The sequence below is a fragment of the Eurosta solidaginis genome, chromosome 4 (genome assembly GCF_040869045.1).
Source record: "Eurosta solidaginis isolate ZX-2024a chromosome 4, ASM4086904v1, whole genome shotgun sequence".
Lineage (NCBI taxonomy): Eukaryota > Metazoa > Arthropoda > Insecta > Diptera > Tephritidae > Eurosta > Eurosta solidaginis.
Window position 1 is genome coordinate 17,652,430 of NC_090322.1, and position 20,288 is coordinate 17,672,717.

Below are 20,288 nucleotides of genomic sequence, written 5' to 3' on the forward strand. Positions count from 1 at the left end.
TTATTTGAATTAGTCTACGAACATGAAAAACATTCTTACAGACTATGAGTAAATAAAATTTAGCAAATTAATAGATTATATTAAATTTAAAGAATAAAGAAAATATGATTTGGAGACCGAAAAATCAATATCGATAGAATTAGAGATTATATTGAATTCATTAACAGCCCTTGACAAAGGGGCGTTCCGAAGAGAGTTTGTCTTAAAGTTTTCGCAATAAAAAATATTTAAAAATCGCAGTGTCCTTTGCGGGACATTAAGATAAATGCGCTCCAGAAGATAAGTACAGTCAACAGTTCCTTGTATAATGCCAAAAGCAAAAGTTAACGAGAGGACAGACCTTCTTTTTTCTAAAGATTTAAGATTCATTAACAATGATCGAGACCTGTAGGAGGGAACTGGTTCCGTGAAGCGAAGGCAAAGCAAAGCGTATTTAAGAAACACTTTTTGAACACGTTCTATCCTGTCTATTCTAAATTGATAAAATGGACGCCATATAAAGGCTGCATACTCCAGAAGGGGACGTACGAAAGTGGTGTAAAGCAACTTTAATGTATATGGATTTGAGAAATCAGAACTATTTCTTCTAAGAAAACCTAGCATAGCATATGACTTCGATACTATAAAATCAGTGTGGCTGTTGAAAGAAAGCTTGGCATCAAAAATAACACCAAGATCCTTTATTTCACTGGATATCTGCAGAGTATGAGCTGAAATACTGTAAGATGATGCTAAAAGATTATTAGATTTTGAAAAAGAAACATGAAAACATTTACTGATATTAAGCGAAAGGTGCAACTTCAGGCACCACAAGTATAAATTATTAAGGTCTAATTGAATTTTAGCCACGTCAGTTAGATTGGTAACTCTCGAAAATATCTTCAAGTCATCGGTATATAGCAAAAAGTAACTGAACTTAAAGCATGAGGAAATATCATTTATAAACAACACAAAGAGCAATGGACCAAGAATGCTACCCTGTGGGACACCCAATGTCGCAACATACGAATAAGAGGAGACATTATCAGCCATAACCACGCTTGGTCTATGACGTAAATACGACTTAAGCCAATTCAAAAATTCAGAATGAAAGCCAAGACACTCAAGCTTCGCAATCAGAATCCTATGAGACACTTTGTCAAAGGCTTTCGAAAAATCCGTGTAGACACAGTCTACTTAACATCTGCTAGAAAAAGCCGATAGACAATACTCACTAAACACTGCCAAATTTGAAACAGTATAGCGCCCCGGAATAAAACCATGCTGGTTTGGAACAATTAAGCTTTTCACTGAAAAATACACTTTGTCCTTAATAATACATTCAAGTAGCTTTGAAAAAGTAGATAGTTTGGAAATTGGTCTATAATTGCTTACATTGTTTTTGCTACCACTTTTAAAAACCGGGGTTATGGAAGCCAATTTCCAAGCATCTCTAAAGACACCCGTGGTTAGCGATCTGTTAAAGATAGTTGGTAAAGGGAATATCAAAGCTCGACAATTCCTTAATAACACTGCAGATATTCCATCTACGTCAGTACGTGAGGAAGGCTCCAATTTCGAAATACCATTAGCAACATCTTCATATGTGAGAAGAAGCGACCCAAAACCTGCCGATAAATTTGCATCAGAAGAAAAATTGAGATCAAGGTCTGCCTCAGAATAATTGTTATCAAAATTAGACTTGAAGAAGTCGGCAAACAAATTTGCCACATCTGCAGGAGTATGAGCTGATTTGTCATTAAGAAAAACGGTGGATGGTATTAAGGAGCAGGACTTTTTCGACTTCAAAAAGTTCCAAAAGGTCTTGGGATTAGAGTTGATGCTATGTTCGATATTAAGAATATAATTTCTATGCAAAAACTTATCCAGACAGTTAAACTCTTTCAGCAAACGCTTATAGGTATTATAATGGCATTGGCTGTTAGTTGCCTTATACTTCTTGTAAAATATATTGCGAAGATTTTTTAACTTCTTCAAACGGTAGTTATACCAAGGTAACTTATATGGTTTGCTTTTTACTACAGGAATATTGGTAGAAATTTCTTTGAATTTGTGAAAACTGGCAGAAACATCTAAGCCATCCAAAGAGTCACCCCAGTTAACATCTGAACAAATAATATTTAGTTGATCAAAATCACAACGAGCATAATTAAAAGCCATTTCCTTTTCCGGAGAAATTTGTGCAAAGTGATAAAACTTAATTTTCAGAACCAGAGCAACATGATGCAACCCTGGTACCGATATTGGATCAAGACATTCAGATAGATCATGATGCAAACCATCATCAACAAAAATTAAATATAAAATTCTATCGAGCTTGTTAACATAATTTTTAATTTGACATAAATTTAAGCTAATTAGATTATCAATAACATAAGTCTCATGAAAAGAAGATAGATTATTAGGAACAAGATCATTACATGAATAGCTGTTTGACCAGCTAACACAACCAAGATTAAAATCACCAAAAACGCAAATCTGGTTCTCACCCAGTCTATTGTGTACAACCGTTATAATGTTATCAGCATGCGCGATATAGAGGCTGTCAGCACTATTCGGTGGAATATACGAAGCAAATATATACAACGAACTGGAAAAAGAAGATCCACCAATGCATACACAAAGCTGATCAAGTAGTAGGTCAACATTATCCAAATTGATTAAAGACGAACAGTATTTTCGTTGGACTGCAATGAGGCCACCACCCCTCGACCGACCAGTTCTGTCAGCGTCCCTGTCTTTACGAAATACGGCAAAAGGCTTATTATCAAAAAATTCAGCATCTAAAAAGTCGGCAGTGAGCCACGTTTCCACAATCACGAAAACGTCATATTCCAGTTGCGAGCTAAGCGACAAGACAACGTCAGACTTTGTTCTAAGTCCGGAAGTATTTTGAAAGTATATGCTGAGACTGTTATTAGCGATCGTATTGGAATCACCAATTGCATTAACGATGTTATTTTTTTGTTTTACTCCGCTTGCGAAGAAATCGAAAGGGGCGAATATTTACACCAGCTGGCCATAGATCAGCTGAGAGTAGCTTAGAAAAGAGTGCGGCAGAAATTCCAAGTTTGAAGCTCACCCTATTAACGGACTCGACTGGTGTATTATTTTTTATTTAATTATTACACACGAGATCGCATTTACTTACACCCGCATATTTTACGACGTAGGCTATAATATTATCTGCGGTGACTGATGGTTGGAAAGAAGAAAGATGAACCCATCGCATACGGGGCGCAACCCCAAGTTCTAGGTTAGAGTTACAGCCAACAACGTTAAACTCATTCTGAGGTATCTGCGGGTGTGCATGCCCCACAGTGCGAGGTGACGTAGCAGCGGAATGAGTTTTCAAAGCATCCGAATATAATTGCGCACATGGAGGGGCAGCGACGTTGGCAGTGATATTAGTGATATGACTTTGCATTTTATTAGTGGCCGACGGCAAAACTGAAGAAGCAGTATGCAAAGAATGCAAAGAATGAGCGACACTAGCAGGTTGCATATGCTTATTACCACCATTCGTATTAGTTAAATTTTCATTGGCAGCAACAACAACAATACCAGTACCATCAGCATCAACAGAATACACATTAGTGGCCGACGGCGAAACTGAAGAAAGAGTATGCGAAGAATGGTTCTCACTAGTAGATTGCATATGCTTATCACTACCATTCGCATTAGATAAATTATCGTTGGCAGCACTATTAGCGTCAACAGCATTCACAGCATACATATCAAGAACGGTAGGCAGCGGAGAACCTTTCGCGTTGCTCACTGAGAGACTAGTCGAACTCTCTTTTGCTTTAGAACGGGTTAATCTGGTGTTTTTCTTGTTTTTGTTTTTATTCGCATTATTATTAATATTATTGTCATTTTCTAGTATTGAATTTAGGAATTCATTTAAATTGTCCAGGCTGGTTAATAATTCGCTTATTTTTTCTTTGTTTAGTGAAAAACCAAAGCACTGAGCAGCACACTTAGAACAAAAAGACATAATAAGCAAATAAGTAAAAAAACCTAGATAAACAAAGACTGAAAGATAGAACGATTAAAAAACACGTCCGTTCACAGCAAAGGTTGGTTTCGACGAATCCCAATAAATAAACTTAATTTTCTTGTCGATACCGGAGCAGTTGAATCAGTTATTCCTTTTTTTAAATTTAAAATTTATAAAAGAAATTCGGACCTTACTTTGACTGCGGCAAACGGTTCTTCAATTGAAACTTTCGGTACAAAACTACTTAAAATTTATTTAGGTTTAAGAAGAGACTTTGAATTTCCATTCATTATTGCAGACCCATTTTAGGAGCAAACTGTTTAGAAAAATTCGGTATTATTGTCAATATTAAAAATAAAGAAATAATGGATTCTACTACAAAAATTGAAGTTGCTGGATCTTCTGGATTTTCTGATATTTTCTCACTCGAAATTCCCATTGTCGAAAATAAGTTTTCAAACTTACTTAATGAATTTCGGTCTATTACCTGTGAACCCGATTATACTAAAAAAGTTAAACACCATACAGTTCAAAGGATAGAAACAAAAGGTATTTTACCATTTTCGAAACCCAGACGTCTTGATCCAATCAAACTTAAAATTCCTAAAGCTGAATTTGAATTTTTAGTTAAAACGGGTAAATGCAGACCTTCAAATTCTTCTATTGCATCTCCACTTCATCTCGTTCCTAAAAAAGAACCAAATGACTGGAGACCTTGCGGAGACTATCGAAGAATAAATTTTATTACTACACCAGATCGGTGTCCTTCACCACATATCCACGATTTAACAATTGATTTAAAAAACAAAAAAAATTTTTCCAAAATTGATCTTGTGCGTGCTTACTACCAAATTCCATTGGCAGAAGAAGACATTCAAAAAACTGCAATAACTACCCCTTTTGGAATATTTGAATTCGTAAGAATGCCTTTCGGTTTACGAAACAGTGCTCAAACTTTCCAACGCTTTATTAATGAAGTATTTTCTGATTTCGATTTTGTATTTACATACATTTATGACATTCTTATTGCCAGTGATAATGAAGATCAACATATAAATCATTTAAAATCAGTTTTCAAAAGATTTGAAGAATATAATTTAAATATCAAACCTTCAAAATGTACTCTCGGTGTAAATAAATTAAATTTCTTAAGTTACGAAATGTCAGGCGAAGGTATTAAACCATCTTTAGATCGAATTGAAATCATAACAAATTTTGAAAAACAAATTTCTATAAATAAGTAACACAAATTTTTAGGTATGGTAAATTACTATCACAGATATATTAAAATGTTAGCAACAGAACTTAGTCCTCTGCATGAAATGTTAACACATGCAATTAAAAACAACTCAAACAATTTAATTGGACAAATGAAATCACAACAGCTTTTGAAACTGTTAAAAAACTTTTTGCTAAAAATACTTTACTTACACATTTCGACAAAAGTGGTACTTTATCATTAGCAGTAGATGCATCAAATGTTGCTATTCAACAAACTAGCAATAATATACTAGAACCCTTAGCTTATTTTTCAAGAAAATTAACTACAACATAATCTAAATATTCAACATTTGATCGCGAGCTTTTGGCAATTTATAATTCAATTAAACATTTTAAACATTGTCTTGAAGGTAGAACTTTTACAATTTATACTGATCATAATCCTTTAACTCATGTTCTAAATCCTAAAGTGGATAGATCTCCTCGTCAACTACGTCATCTTGAATATATTGCTCAATTTACAAATGATATTCAATATATACGTGGAAAAGACAACATAGTTGCCGACACACTTTCCCTTATTCCAGAAGTAAATGCAATTTCAACTCAAGATATAAATTTAGAAAATTTATATAAAGAACACCAAACTGATACATTTTTACAAAAAACCATTTCTGATCAAAATTCTAAAAATAATTTAAAAGAAATTCATATTCCAGTTGTATAATTTTGCACTTTCACTGATTTTCAAAGCAAAAGGGGGCACGGGTTTGAATAAAATTAGAAATATGCTTTATTCACAATTAAAAGGATTTATATTATATTTACTGAAATTCAATTAGATACAAGAAATAAATATTAAACACTGCGCGACGGAGGGCGGCCGGTAATATATAAAAACCATGATTCAATTACTAGAGGTTTGTTCTTCAATGACGGCAGAGCTTTGACACTCCCAAATTGAGAAATCTGGACGGGTTGCTTTTACGAAGTAAGGAAAACGGGTAATAATTGAATCCCCTTTAGCGAAAATTGTAGTAGAAAAGTACCTTTAGTAGTATATTAGTAGTGATAATAAATTTGTAAATGCCAACAGGTTTTGGAGGAAATAATTCAGTTTCTACTAAATATTTCGTGAATTTATAAAAAGCTATGTTGGTTTAGAATTTTATTCAAAAATACACTATATCAAAATTTGTTTCAAAACTCCCTGAGCATAAGTTCAATGCATTTTGACATAAGAGGGAGTTAGTGAAAAGCATTCTGAGGCGTTCTTCAATCTAGTTCTAATATAGGGCGTTTTTGTGACAAATCATGAAATGGGAAGTTTTTGAAAAATATTTTGAGATAAGACGATATTGAAAACGCAGCCGACATGGTCTGACAAAAAAAAAAAATAAATAAATAAAAGAAAATGGCTTATTGTCTTAGAACTTTATATTCCGGTCTTGACTTTGACAGAAGAGTTCAGCTTTTATGCGGTCCTGCTACACAGGGAGTATTTACATTTTTATTCTGAAATGTCGGAAAGCTCCTTTACGTTAAGTATTCATGGAAGTGTTCCGGATAAAACGTTAATTTAGAATATTCGGAACACGTTCGTTTGATACTACCTCACGAGGTCCGAATATACATAATATTCAAAATATAAACCGATTCCCCAAATTCTTAAATGAAGACGAATGTTCCGAACATACGGAATGAATAAGTTAACATTCTCAATGTACCAATATTTCGTTATGGCATCTCCATTATTTACTAATGACATTTTTACGTGAATCAATTTACTAGTTGAGTTTTTGACGTTGATCGATGAATTTTTAAGTGGTTTAGGGTTCGTATGTTCATAGGTTTACGAAAGTGCACGATTCCTTGGTGTCCGTACGTCATAAAACCTATGTTCAGCCACACTAATAGATCATGGCATAGTTAATAAATTCATCATAAAATTAAAATAACTGCCTCATTCTGTTTGACGATATCGTCTCCAAAAGGATTATCGTTCCTGTGTTCGTATCGTTCGCCAAACAGAATGAGGCTGTAAATGTTCTAAGGAATTATGCAGTTTAGTACTTATCGGGTATTTGTAAACTGATTGCTTCCTATTTCTGCTACTAATATTTTTCGAAAAATTGCAAAGAAACAACACAGTTAATGGATGTTAATTCGATTTGGGAGCAAAATGGCTGCAATTGTCAAAAAATTTGTCTGTCGAGCAAACCTCTTGTGATTGAATCATGTATAAAAACGATCGAACGATTGCGGTCACGAAACGATGCGTGGGTGTGGGCAGTTTAAGGTAAACTAAAAATTGAGAGTGAGCGCGGCAGCAGACACAGCCAATATACTTTTATGTAGAAAATAATCAGTGCATAGCCATAACGTAATCCAAAATAGTGGATATATTTATTTTGGATATAACAAAATTAGCTAGACTTAAGGACGAAACCATAAAGGATCGTTGCTAAATGGAAGCTTTTGGACATATTGTCTGGGCAATTAGAAAAACCGCCGTTTTCGATCCCACATTATTTTATAAAATGAGCGTCGTAAAATATGCAGATGTGTGTATACTTACCGGAGAATATGTTTAGATCAATGCCCATATACCATACGCCCTATATAATGCATGTATATACTCGCCTCGATAAATGCTTACGATTTACTATTGCATCCTAAAATGTACTTGTATGTAGAAATTATCCCGTGCATCCAACAAACGAGAATTTTTCTCTCAACAAAGCGGAAAAATAATCAAAAAAATCAAAAAAAAAAAAAATCATAAAAAAATCAAAAATAATCGAAACAAGTAAGGAAGGCTAAGTTCGGGTGTAACCGAACATTACATACTCAGTTGAGAGCTATGGAGACAAAGTAAGGGAAAATCACCATGTAGGAAAATGAACCAAGGGTAACCCTGGAATGTGTTTGTATGACATGTGTGTGGTATTTAATATATAAATCACTATTTAATAATAAACACTATTTATTTTTATAAAATATTTTTATTTAACCGCTCCTAAAAGTATGTTACAAAACGTTTTTAAATATTTCAACCGAATGAATATTTTTGAAAGACAATATTGTTACGAATATTAGCAAAACTAAGGAGTGCTGCCATCTCCAGGCCGATGCTAAGCAGTGACGTGAATTCACATCAATAATTCAATCATTATGTATCTACATAAACGAATCAATAATTGCGTCTACACATATGTACACATTCCGACGAGCAACATTTACATACAAGGCAGCGAGAGATGAGATGTCACACACAGATGAATTTACTTATACGCTTATGTGTGTGCGGGAGACTGTAAACTACAAACTCACATATGTACATCTGAGAAGCGCTAAAAAGTAGACAATTGTAAACAAGTAGAAACTATATGAGAACTATACACACACGAATATAGTTGGTAAGTTCTGGAAATGGAAGAGCCTAGAAGTATGCAGCGTAAACTATAAAAGCGGGGCAGGCGAGTAAGAAGTAATTCAGTTTGAGTTGAGCTATCAATCAGTTTGATTAAGCACGCGATCTGGCGGCCAATAGTAGAGTTTCATTTGAGTTATCAATCAGTTTGGTTATTAAGCCAGCGAGTAGCAAAGTATAAGTGTTATTGTGAAGTACTTAATAAAGGCCATTTTCCATCATTCAATATTGGAGTTATTTATTCAACAGTTTAGTGATTCGAACTTAGCAGAGGATTGCAAATAAGAGGATTTGCGGCAGATTCGTTACAATATTTTACAATTGAAAAATAAAAATTAACAAGAACAAAAAAATGCAATTTATTTAAAGTAGGTACATTTAAAGTTGAATATAAATATAACCCTAAAATACTCCCCCTTCCGGAGATTTAATGTTAAATAAATTAAAAGTAACTTTCTTTTTTGTTTTTGTGTTAGGTATCTGTATTTTATCAATCATTGCTGGTTTTAAACGATCAATAGGAATAGATTTAATTTCATTGTTTATTTCAATTTTAAAGTTTTTAATATCTTTTTCAATAACTCTATAAGGACCTTCATACGGATGTTGCAAGGAATGTTTGTTTATTACACGTACAAAAACAAAATGACAATCTTTTAAATCTTTTAAAACAAAAATACCACTAGAATTTTGATGATGTTCTAAATTTGATTTAAAATTTTTAAAATGTTCACGCAAACTACTTAAAACATCCGTTGAAGTTATATTCTCTGTAGTTGAAACAAATAATTCACCAGGTAATCTTAAATTTTGTCCATAAACCATTTCAGCCGGTGTTGCTGAAATATCTTCTTTAAAAATCGATCGCAAACCCATAAGTACTATTGGTAACTCTTCATACGAATCTCTGGATCCATTCCTAGCCATTATTGAAGATTTAAGCTGTCTATGAAAACGTTCTATCATTCCATTAGCTTGCGGATGATAAGGAGAAGTTGTTATTTGATGACTTCCAAGAAGTTTCGTTAATTCTGAAAACAAGTTTGAAGTAAATGGAGATCCCTGATCTGTTGTTATTTCTAATGGAACTCCAAAACGTGAAATATATTCTTTAAAAAATTTATTTACAACCGTAACTGCAGAAATATCTCTTAGTGCGAATGCCTCTGGCCAACGTGTAAATCTATCAATTATAGTTAATATGTAACGATATCCTTTTGGTAGCGAAACATTACAAACACATGAAATTGTGTTAACTGAAAGACTTGTTATCGGATCTACTAAGCATTTGCGTTTAACATCAACTAAGAGACCATGTTTACACAAAAAATCAGCACCGATAATTGGTTTAGCTATAACCGCTATTAAAAACGTGAACGGAAATTCGCGACGCAGTCCTAAATTAATATTTAAAAGTTTTTTACCGTATGTCGAAATCGTTGAACCGTTAGCTGCAGTTAAAATAATATCTGATGACTTTTTCGAACTTGAAGATTTTGAAACCGGAAGCACTGAAATTTCTGCTCCACTATCTATTAAAAAATTAAGTTTGTTTTGTCAAAAATAAATAAGCGACGTGTAAAGGTGTCTAAATGTCCATTGTTTGTCGCCGTAACAACGGATAACTTTAGTTTGACGAACTATTATTTTTAAAAGCGCATGGTTGTTCGCACTTCAAAGCCTGATTACCAAACTTATAATGATACCTACAGAGCCAATTTGGGTTGTCACGAGACTTTGATCGATATCTAGAAGGACTTCTAAAACGATTCCTACTAAAAGATCGGGACCTTGAATAATTTTGATCCATTCCTAGCCATTATTGAAGATTTAAGCTGTCTATGAAAACGTTCTATCATTCCATTAGCTTGGGGATGATAAGGAGAAGTTGTTATTTGATGACTTCCAAGAAGTTTCGTTAATTCTGAAAACAAGTTTGAAGTAAATGGAGATCCCTGATCTGTTGTTATTTCTAATGGAACTCCAAAACGTGAAATATATTCTTTAAAAAATTTATTTACAACCGTAACTGCAGAAATATCTCTTAGTGAGAATGCCTCTGGCCAACGTGTAAATCTATCAATTATAGTTAATATGTAACGATATCCTTTTGAAACAGGTAAGGGTCCAACAATATCTAAGTGAATGTGTTCAAATCTAGATTTTGGAATTGGAATTTTAATAACTGGAGATTTTGTATGACGATGTACTTTCGATTTTTGACAACTTATACATTCTTTAGACCAAGTATTAATATCTTTATTCATTTTAGGCCAAAAATATTTCTTAACTATCAAACGACGTGTAGCTCTACTACCAGGATGTGAAATCCCATGTAACATATCAAATATTATTTTTCTTAAATTGTTTGGAATGAAAGGCCTAGGATTTTCTCCTGACACTTCGCACCATATATTAAAGTTAAGAACAGGAATTTTTATTAGTTTCAAATTTAAAAATGTTTGCTCTGAGGTAAGTTTGCTTATTCACTGTCTTGTTGTTGTTCACTTTGTAAAATTTTTAAATTAATGTCCGAATTATTAATCACTTCTACTTCAAACGCACGAGATAATGTATCAGCTACAACATTTTCTTGTCCTTTAATATACCTAATGTCATTCGTAAACTGAGCAATGAATTCCATATGACTAGTCTGTCTTGGACTGCGTTCTGTTTTTGAATTTAAAGCAAATAAAAGAGGCTTGTGATCTGTGAAAACTGTAAATTCACGTCCTTCTAGAAGGTAACGAAAATGTTTAATGTTCAAATAAATAGCTAATAGTTCCCTATCAAATGCACTATATTTAATTTCGGATGGAGACAGTTTCTTTGAAAAGAATGCAAGTGGTCCTGACTTATTATTAAACGTTTGATGTATGACACCACCTATTGCCGTATTGGATGCATCTACATTTAAAGAAAGTTTTGCATCTTTGTTAAAATGATTTAACAATATCGCAGATGCAAACTTTTCTTCAATGCATTCGAAAGCTTTATTAGATGCGTCCCAAATTAAAATCTTGTCTCGCTTCTTATTTGTTCTATTAATTAAATCATAGATAACTGTCGTAAACTCTGCTAATTTTGGTATATATCGATGGTAATAATTAACCATACCAATAAATTTTTGTGCCTGCTTAATAGATTTTGGACGATCAAAATTTCGAATGGCTAAAACTTTTTCTTCTGAGGGTCTAATTCCCGTTTCAGAAATATTATGTCCTAAAAAGTCAACATTTGTTACACCAAAAGTACATTTACTTGGTTTTATATTTAAACCGTACTCCGTTAGGCGCTGAAATAGTACGCGAAGATCTTTGAAATGTTGTTCCTCATTTTCGCTTGCCACTAAGAGATCATCAATATATGTAAAAACAAAGTCTAAATCATTAACTACTTCATTAATAAATCGTTGAAAAGTTTGCGCTGAGTTCCTAAGCCCGAAAGGCATTCGTACAAATTCAAACATGCCAAAAGGCGTAGTGATTGCAGTTTTATAGATATCCTCTTCTGCCATTGGAATTTGGTGATAAGCTCTTACCAGCTACTAATTTTGAAAATATTTTCTTATTTCTTAGATTCATGTTGAAGTCATGAACATGGGGCAAAGGATAACGATCAGGAACTGTTACGACATTTAATCTTCTAAAATCTCCACAAGGACGCCAGTCATTTAACTCCTTCTTGGGTACAAGATGTAAAGGAGATGCTACTGCTGAATTAGAAGGTCTACATATCCCTGTCTTTACTAAAAAATCGAATTCAGTTTTAGCTACTTTGAATTTAATGGGGTCTAAACGTCTTGGTTTAGAAAATGGCAAATTTCCTTCAGTGACTAATCTGTGAACTGTTGTATGTCTAACTGGTTGTGAATAATCTGGTTCAGAAAATAAAGAAGGAAATTCTTTTAGTAACTTTGTAAATTTGTTATCAACAGCGAAAACTTTTGGTAGCGAAACATTACAAACACATGAAATTGTGTTAACTGAAAGACTTGTTATCGGATCTACTAAGCATTTGCGTTTAACATCAACTAAGAGACCATGTTTACACAAAAAATCAGCACCGATAATTGGTTTAGCTATATCCGCTATTAAAAACGTGAACGGAAATTCGCGACGCAGTCCTAAATTAATATTTAAAAGTTTTTTACCGTATGTCGAAATCGTTGAACCGTTAGCTGCAGTTAAAATAATATCTGATGACTTTTTCGAACTTGAAGATTTTGAAACCGGAAGCACTGAAATTTCTGCTCCACTATCTATTAAAAAATTAAGTTTGTTTGTTTTGTCAAAAATAAATAAGCGACGTGTAAAGGTGTCTAAATGTCCATTGTTTGTCGCCGTAACAACGGATAACTTTAGTTTGACGAACTATTATTTTTAAAAGCGCATGGTTGTTCGCACTTCAAAGCCTGATTACCAAACTTATAATGATACCTACAGAGCCAATTTGGGTTGTCACGAGACTTTGATCGATATCTAGAAGGACTTCTAAAACGATTCCTACTAAAAGATCGGGACCTTGAATAATTTTGACTAATCTGATTTTTAATTTCACTGATCTCTAATGAAAATTTTTCAAAATTTTTGCACATCATGTTAGTTGTTTGAACCAAATTTGAAATAATTGCATTTTCGCTTTTAGAATTTGGAAAATTACTAACTGAGGCTATTTCATATTTATTATAAACTTCCCAAATATTATCGGCTAATTTAACTAATTCACTTATTTCATTCAAATTCGAACTAGTAAGAATAATACTTAAATTTTTGGGCAACTTCCTTATCCAAAGCTTTTTAAGAATTTCTTTGCTAAAATTGTTTCCAGAGAATAGCACTAGAGACCGATAAAACTCAGAAGGTTTACGATCTCCCATTTCTGAATCGGATAACACTCGATCTAATTTGGCATTCTCACTTAATGAGTGCCGTTCAATTAAAATTTTCTTTAATGCAGAAAATTTGTCATTTTCAGGAGGATTTTGAATAAAATCAAGAATTGTCATAATTACATCCTGTGGAAGTGCAGTTATGACATATTCATATTTTGTCCCCTCCTGAGTAATGTTCTTTCGACTAAATTGCATTTCAGCATGGATGAACCATGCTTCAGGGCAATAGTCCAAAATTGGGGAAGTTTTATCGATGTAGCAAAAATTTCGTTATTTTGATTCGCATATGGATTTGGTAAATCATTTTGATAATTTTCATTATCCAAATCAATAAGCGAATCGTTTACTTGATTTGGTGGTGTAGATGTACTTATGTGTAATATTTGGTGGTGAATGAAATATTGTTAATAAAAATAATTACAAAAATTATATTATAGGAAGAAATAAAAAATGTCCGGAAAGGAGCGTTTACAAAACAAAAATGTTTAATCTATTTCGATACATATACATATAAATAATATAAATTTAAATAAACTAAATGTTAGATACAGCTCACCAAATTCCTTTATTTGTTGTTGATAGTTGTCGCAATTGTATATTTTTACTGATTTTGAAATAAGGTGTTTGTCCAGAAGACCCAAAACTTCGTAACAAATTTCCTAAGAGCCTTCCCACACGTTCTCTGTACTCACGGGCGAGCTGTTGTTTCTATTACATTTGTTGTTGTTGTGTGTTCCGGCTTTCTATTGTAGTTGTTGTAGTTGCTGCTGCTGTTCCTTTAAGTTATTCCATATTGCTTTTGTTGTATTTTAACGTTTGAAATCTCTGCCTCTGAACGATGATGATGTACGATAGCAATTGTTTTTATTTTGATTCACATATGGATTTGGTAAATCATTTTGATAATTTTCATTATCCAAATCAATAAAAAATGTTCGGAAAGGAGCGTTTACAAAACCCAAATTATTAATCTATTTTGATACATATAAATAATATTAATACTAGATACAGCTCACCAAATATTTGTCGCAATGGTTTTAAAATTGATTGATGAATTTAAACAATGTATTGTGCAATGGCTTTAAAATTGATTGATGAAATTGTACAATGTATTGTGCAATGGCTTTAAAATTGATTGATGAAATTAGACAATGTATTGTGCAATGGCTTTAATTGTTTTGTATTTGTAGCTTTTGTTGTTGTTGCTATTGCAATGTTTGATTGAAAGGCTGATGTTAATGATGCAGCGGTAACGTCTGAAATAATGACAATCCAAAAATACGACGAAGACGACGTCGTGCAGTTGAAAATAAACTAATTTTATAGAAGTGAATCTAGTTTTTGGACCACCACGTCTACGTCAAATACGCGTTAGAGAGGGCTCTTGTGATGTTCACGATATATTTGGTATATATTTTCAACTTGTTTTTCAGATAATTCTTCGAGTAGTGAGGACACTTCACACTAGTTTAAAGGTACGAATTACAAAACTTTTAGTGAGTTAGAGCTGGACGTTGCAAGATGTTACGCACTTTATTTGAAAGTGAATTTAAATAAATCTCTTCACTGGTCTTTTGTAAATCAATTAAAGTTTGTTCAAGTGCACCACCTTTAACAATTTGTTTAAGAATTTGCTGATAAAAACGTAATAAGTTGGATATAGTAAACAGAACTATGGTATCGTTTTCGGAAGTCAATATGGTTTCCACTCGCATAATATATAACTAGGAAGAGAATAAATCGATTTTTGCTGAACATCAACTGGTGGCGTTATTATTTCACACAGCATTCAAGAATTAAAATTTGATTCGTTGTTTTTGAAGGACGGTTTTTATGTTTGGCTGGCTAGATCGCCAATGTGGTATTTAATATATAAATCACTATTTAATAATAAACACTATTTATTTTTATAAAATATTTTTATTTAACCGCTCCTAAAAGTATGTTACAAAACGTTTTTAAATATTTCAACCGAATGAATATTTTTGAAAGACAATATTTTACAATTGAAAAATAAAAATTAACAAGAACAAAAAAATTCAATTTATTTAAAGTAGGTACATTTAAAGTTGAATATAAATATAACCCTACAATGTGTATCAAATGGATGGTATTAAAGAGCATTTTAAGAGGGCTATGGTTCTATAGGTGGACGCCATTTAGGGATATCGCCATAAAGGTGGACCAGGGCTGACTCTAGAATTTGTTTGTACGATATGGGTATCAAATGAAAGTTGTTAATGAGTATTTTAAAAGGGCGTGGGCCTTAGTTCTATAGGTGGACGCCTTTTCGAGATATCGCCATAAAGGTGGAGCAGGGGTGACTCTAGAATTTGTTTGTACGATATGGGTATCAAATGAAAGGTGTTAATGAGTATTTTAAAAGGGAGTGGGCCTTAATTCTATAGGGGACGCCTTTTCGAGATATCGCCATAAAGGTGGACCAGGGGTGACTCTAGAATGCGTTTGTACAATATGAGTATCAAACGAAAGGTGTTAACGAGTATTTTAAAAGGGCGTGGGGCTTAGTTCTATACGTGGACGCCTTTTCGAGATATCGCCATAAAGGTGGACCAGGGGTGACTCTAAAATGCGTTTGTACAATATGGGTATGAAACGAAAGGTGTTAATGAGTATTTCAAAAGGGCGTGGGGTTTAGTTCTATAGGTGGGCGCCTTTTCGAGATATCGCCATTAAGGTGGACCAGGGGTGACTCTAGAATGTTTGTACAATATGGGTATCAAATTAAAGGTATTAATGAGGGTTTTAAAAGGGAGTGGTGGTAGTTGTATAGGTGGTCGCCTTTTCGGGATATCGGCATAAAGGTGGACCAGGGGTGACTCTAGAATGCGTTTGTACAATATAGGTATCAAACGAAAGGTGTTAATGAGTATTTTAAAAGGGCGTGGGGCTCAGTTCTATAGGTGGACGCCTTTTCGATATATCGCCATAAAAGTGGACCAGGGGTGACCCTAGAATGTGTTTGTACGATATGGGTATCAAATTAAAGGTATTAATGAGACTTTGAAAAATTAGTGGTGGTAGTTGTATATGTGAAGGCGTTTTCCAGATATCGACCAAAATGTGGACCAGGGTGACCCAGAACATCATCTGTTGGATACCGCTAATTTATTTATATATATAATACGACGAACAGTATTCCTGCCAAGATTTCAAGGGTTTTGCAGAACTTTTTCATTTCATTCTACTTAATATGGTAGGTGTCACACCCATTTTACAAAGTTTTTTTCTAAAGTTATATTTTGCGTCAATAAACCGATCCAAATACCATGTTTCATCCCTTTTTTGTATTTGGTATAGAATTATGGCATTTTTTTCGTTTTTGGTAATTTTCGATATCGAAAAAGTGGGCGTGGTCATAGTCGGACTTCGGCCATTTTTTATACCAATACAAAGTGAGTTCAGATAAGTACGTGAACTGAGTTTAGTATACTATTACATATATCGATTTTTGCTCAAGTTATCGTGTTAACGGCCGAGCGGAAGGACAGAAGGAAACATTACAAACACATGAAATTGTGTTAACTGAAAGACTTGTTATCGGATCTACTAAGCATTTGCGTTTAACATCAACTAAGAGACCATGTTTACACAAAAAATCAGCACCGATAATTGGTTTAGCTATATCCGCTATTGAAAACGTGAACGGAAATTCGCGACGCAGTCCTAAATTAATATTTAAAAGTTGTTTACCGTATGTCGAAATCGTTAAACCGTTAGCTGCAGTTAAAATAATATCTGATGACTTTTTCGAACTTGAAGATTTTGAAACCGGAAGCACTGAAATTTCTGCTTCACTATCTATTAAAAAATTAAGTTTGTTTGTTTTGTCAAAAATAAATAAGCGACGTGTAAAGGTGTCTAAATGTCCATTGTTTGTCGCCGTAACAACGGATAACTTTAGTTTGACGAACTATTATTTTTAAAAGCGCATGGTTGTTCGCACTTCAAAGCCTGATTACCAAACTTATAATGATACCTACCGGGGCAATTTGGGTTGTCACGAGACTTTGATCGATATCTAGAAGGACTTCTAAAACGATTCCTACTAAAAGATCGGGACCTTGAATAATTTTGACTCATCTGATTTTTAATTTCACTGATCTCTAATGACAATTTTTCAAAATTTTTGCACATCATGTTAGTTGTTTGAACCAAATTTGAAATAATTGCATTTTCGCTTTTAGAATTTGGAAAATTACTAACTGAGGCTATTTCATATTTATTATAAACTTCCCAAATATTATCGGCTAATTTAACTAATTCACTTATTTCATTCAAATTCGAACTAGTAAGAATAATACTTAAATTTTTGGGCAACTTCCTTATCCAAAGCTTTTTAAGAATTTCTTTGCTAAAATTGTTTCCAGAGAATAGCACTAGAGACCGATAAAACTCAGAAGGTTTACGATCTCCCATTTCTGAATCGGATAACACTCGATCTAATTTGGCATTCTCACTTAATGAGTGCCGTTCAATTAAAATTTTCTTTAATGCAGAAAATTTGCCATTTTCAGGAGGATTTTGAATAAAATCAAGAATTGTCATAATTACATCCTGTGGAAGTGCAGTTATGACATATTCATATTTTGTCCCTTCCTGAGTAATGTTCTTTCGACTAAATTGCATTTCAGCATGGATGAACCATGCTTCAGGGCAATTAGTCCAAAATTGGGGAAGTTTTATCGATGTAGCAAAAATTTCGTTATTTTGATTCGCATATGGATTTGGTAAATCATTTTGATAATTTTCATTATCCAAATCAATAAGCGAATCGTTTACTTGTGTTCACGGAGTAAGAGAAAGAATATTGTTTTCAAGCAAGCTAAATTTCACGTTATTATTTATTAATTGACAATATAATTAATAGCGCAGCAGGCTTTAAAAATTTTAATTTATCTTCCCTCTCTTCTCTGTTTTTATCAAGTAACGATGACAATTACCAACTCTTGCCCGAATATGACATTCGTTCAGAGTTGCCTGAGAGAAGATAGACTTTTAGGGTTTCCAAGCCTGCATTAAATAAGTACAAGGTTTAATATTACAAATGAGTTCAACTAATATCATGTTCACATTAAGTGTTAATTATGGCGGTAACATTCCCCCCCTCGTAAGTAGCCCCGGTGCTTACTAAGCTATTACCGACATCTAACTTGGCTTTCTTCGTCGCTGGTCGCTCCATTATCCCTAGAGGGGTCTTTACCGTCACTCGCCGAACTTGTCCGTCTTTGGCTACTATGGTGCTGATTACTCTTCCTTTCGGCCATAAGTTACGAGGGAGAGTTTCGTCGATTACAATAACCACATCATCGATTACTATGGGTGTAGCTTTTTTCAACCACTTGGCTCGCATGGTCAGTATCGGCGTATACTCCTTCACCCAACGTTGCCAAAAGACGTCTGCAAAGAGCTGCGTTTTGTGCCACCGTTGCCTTAGGTCCATACCGTCGCTGAACGCGGGTTTATGACCATCTGCCGACCCCAATAACATGTGGTTCGGTGTGAGAGCAATATCATCCGACGACTCAAGACTAACGAAAGTAAGCGGTCTCGAGTTTATGATGAATTCTACTTCCATCAGTGCGCATCGCAAGCTTTCGTCATTAAAAGAGTATGAGGGGCATATGCTTCGCAAAATGTTCTTAGTTGTTCGTACGAGACGTTCCCACGCGCCTCCCATGTGGGGTGCGCCTGGTGGATTGAAGCGCCACTTAATACGGTCATATTTCGCTGTAATTCGATCGAAGTCAAGCGTGATCAGTTTTTCTCGGACGAGTTTCTCTGTCGCTTTAAAATTGGTGCCGTTATCGGAAAAGATCTCCGCTGGAGTACCACGACGTGCCATGAAGTTTCTAAGAGCCATAATACAAGAGTTTGTATCGAGACTATGAGCGATTTCAAAATGTACTGCCCGGAGTGTCAAGCAAGTATAAAGCACTCCCCATCTTTTCTCCTTATGTCTCCCTACGTTGACAAGTACTGGACCAAAATAATCGACGCCTGTGAATGTGAAGGGTCTAGTAAAACTGGCTAATCTTGCAGCTGGTATCGGCGACATTTGTGGAGGTTCTGGTAAGGCGTTGTTAATTTTGCACCTTTGGCAAGATTTTCGTATTTTATTGTACAATACTCGTAGACGCGGAATACAATATTTGCCTTTAACATTATTAATGACTGTTTCGTGTGCCATATGATGGTTCTTTTCGTGGTAATCTCTAACGATCAAAAACGTTATGTAGCTTTCTCTCGGCAGTACGATGGTATCCGTGTGCTCGTTAATTGAATCTAATCTGCTTCGTATGCGCAGAATACCTTTGTCGTCCACATAAGCGTTAAGCTGATATAATTTGCTTTGCTTGTTCAGCGCGTGACCCGCATACAGTACATTAATTTCCGATGAGTAAATTTCAGCTTGTGCTTGTTTGAACAGAATATTTTCGGCGATCTCAATCATATCTGGTGTAACTTCTTTTGTTTTGGCATGATGCGCCTTACTCGTCTGGATTTTAACTTGAATATGTACAAGATGAAGGTCGCAACTGCTCTATATAGATTGCGCCACTTTGAAAAATACTCAACATTGAGAGCTATTGGTGCAACTTTGTAGTTTACGCATACTCGCTTTCGAAGCTCGGTGGTATCTAATACCTCGCTATGCATATCGGAACTCTCTAGGATCTCCCCGACGCGATGCATTACAAATTGCTGAAAGCTGCGTG

The 20,288-nt window shown here is 34.2% G+C and overlaps 1 protein-coding gene across 2 annotated transcripts in view; it reads right to left on the bottom strand.

Annotated features, from left to right (window-relative positions):
• The window catches only part of LOC137249168 (zinc finger protein 595-like), a 139,457-nt gene that overhangs the window by 79,983 nt on the left and 39,186 nt on the right, over positions 1 to 20,288 (bottom strand). The gene's annotated exons all lie outside the window — the stretch shown is intronic.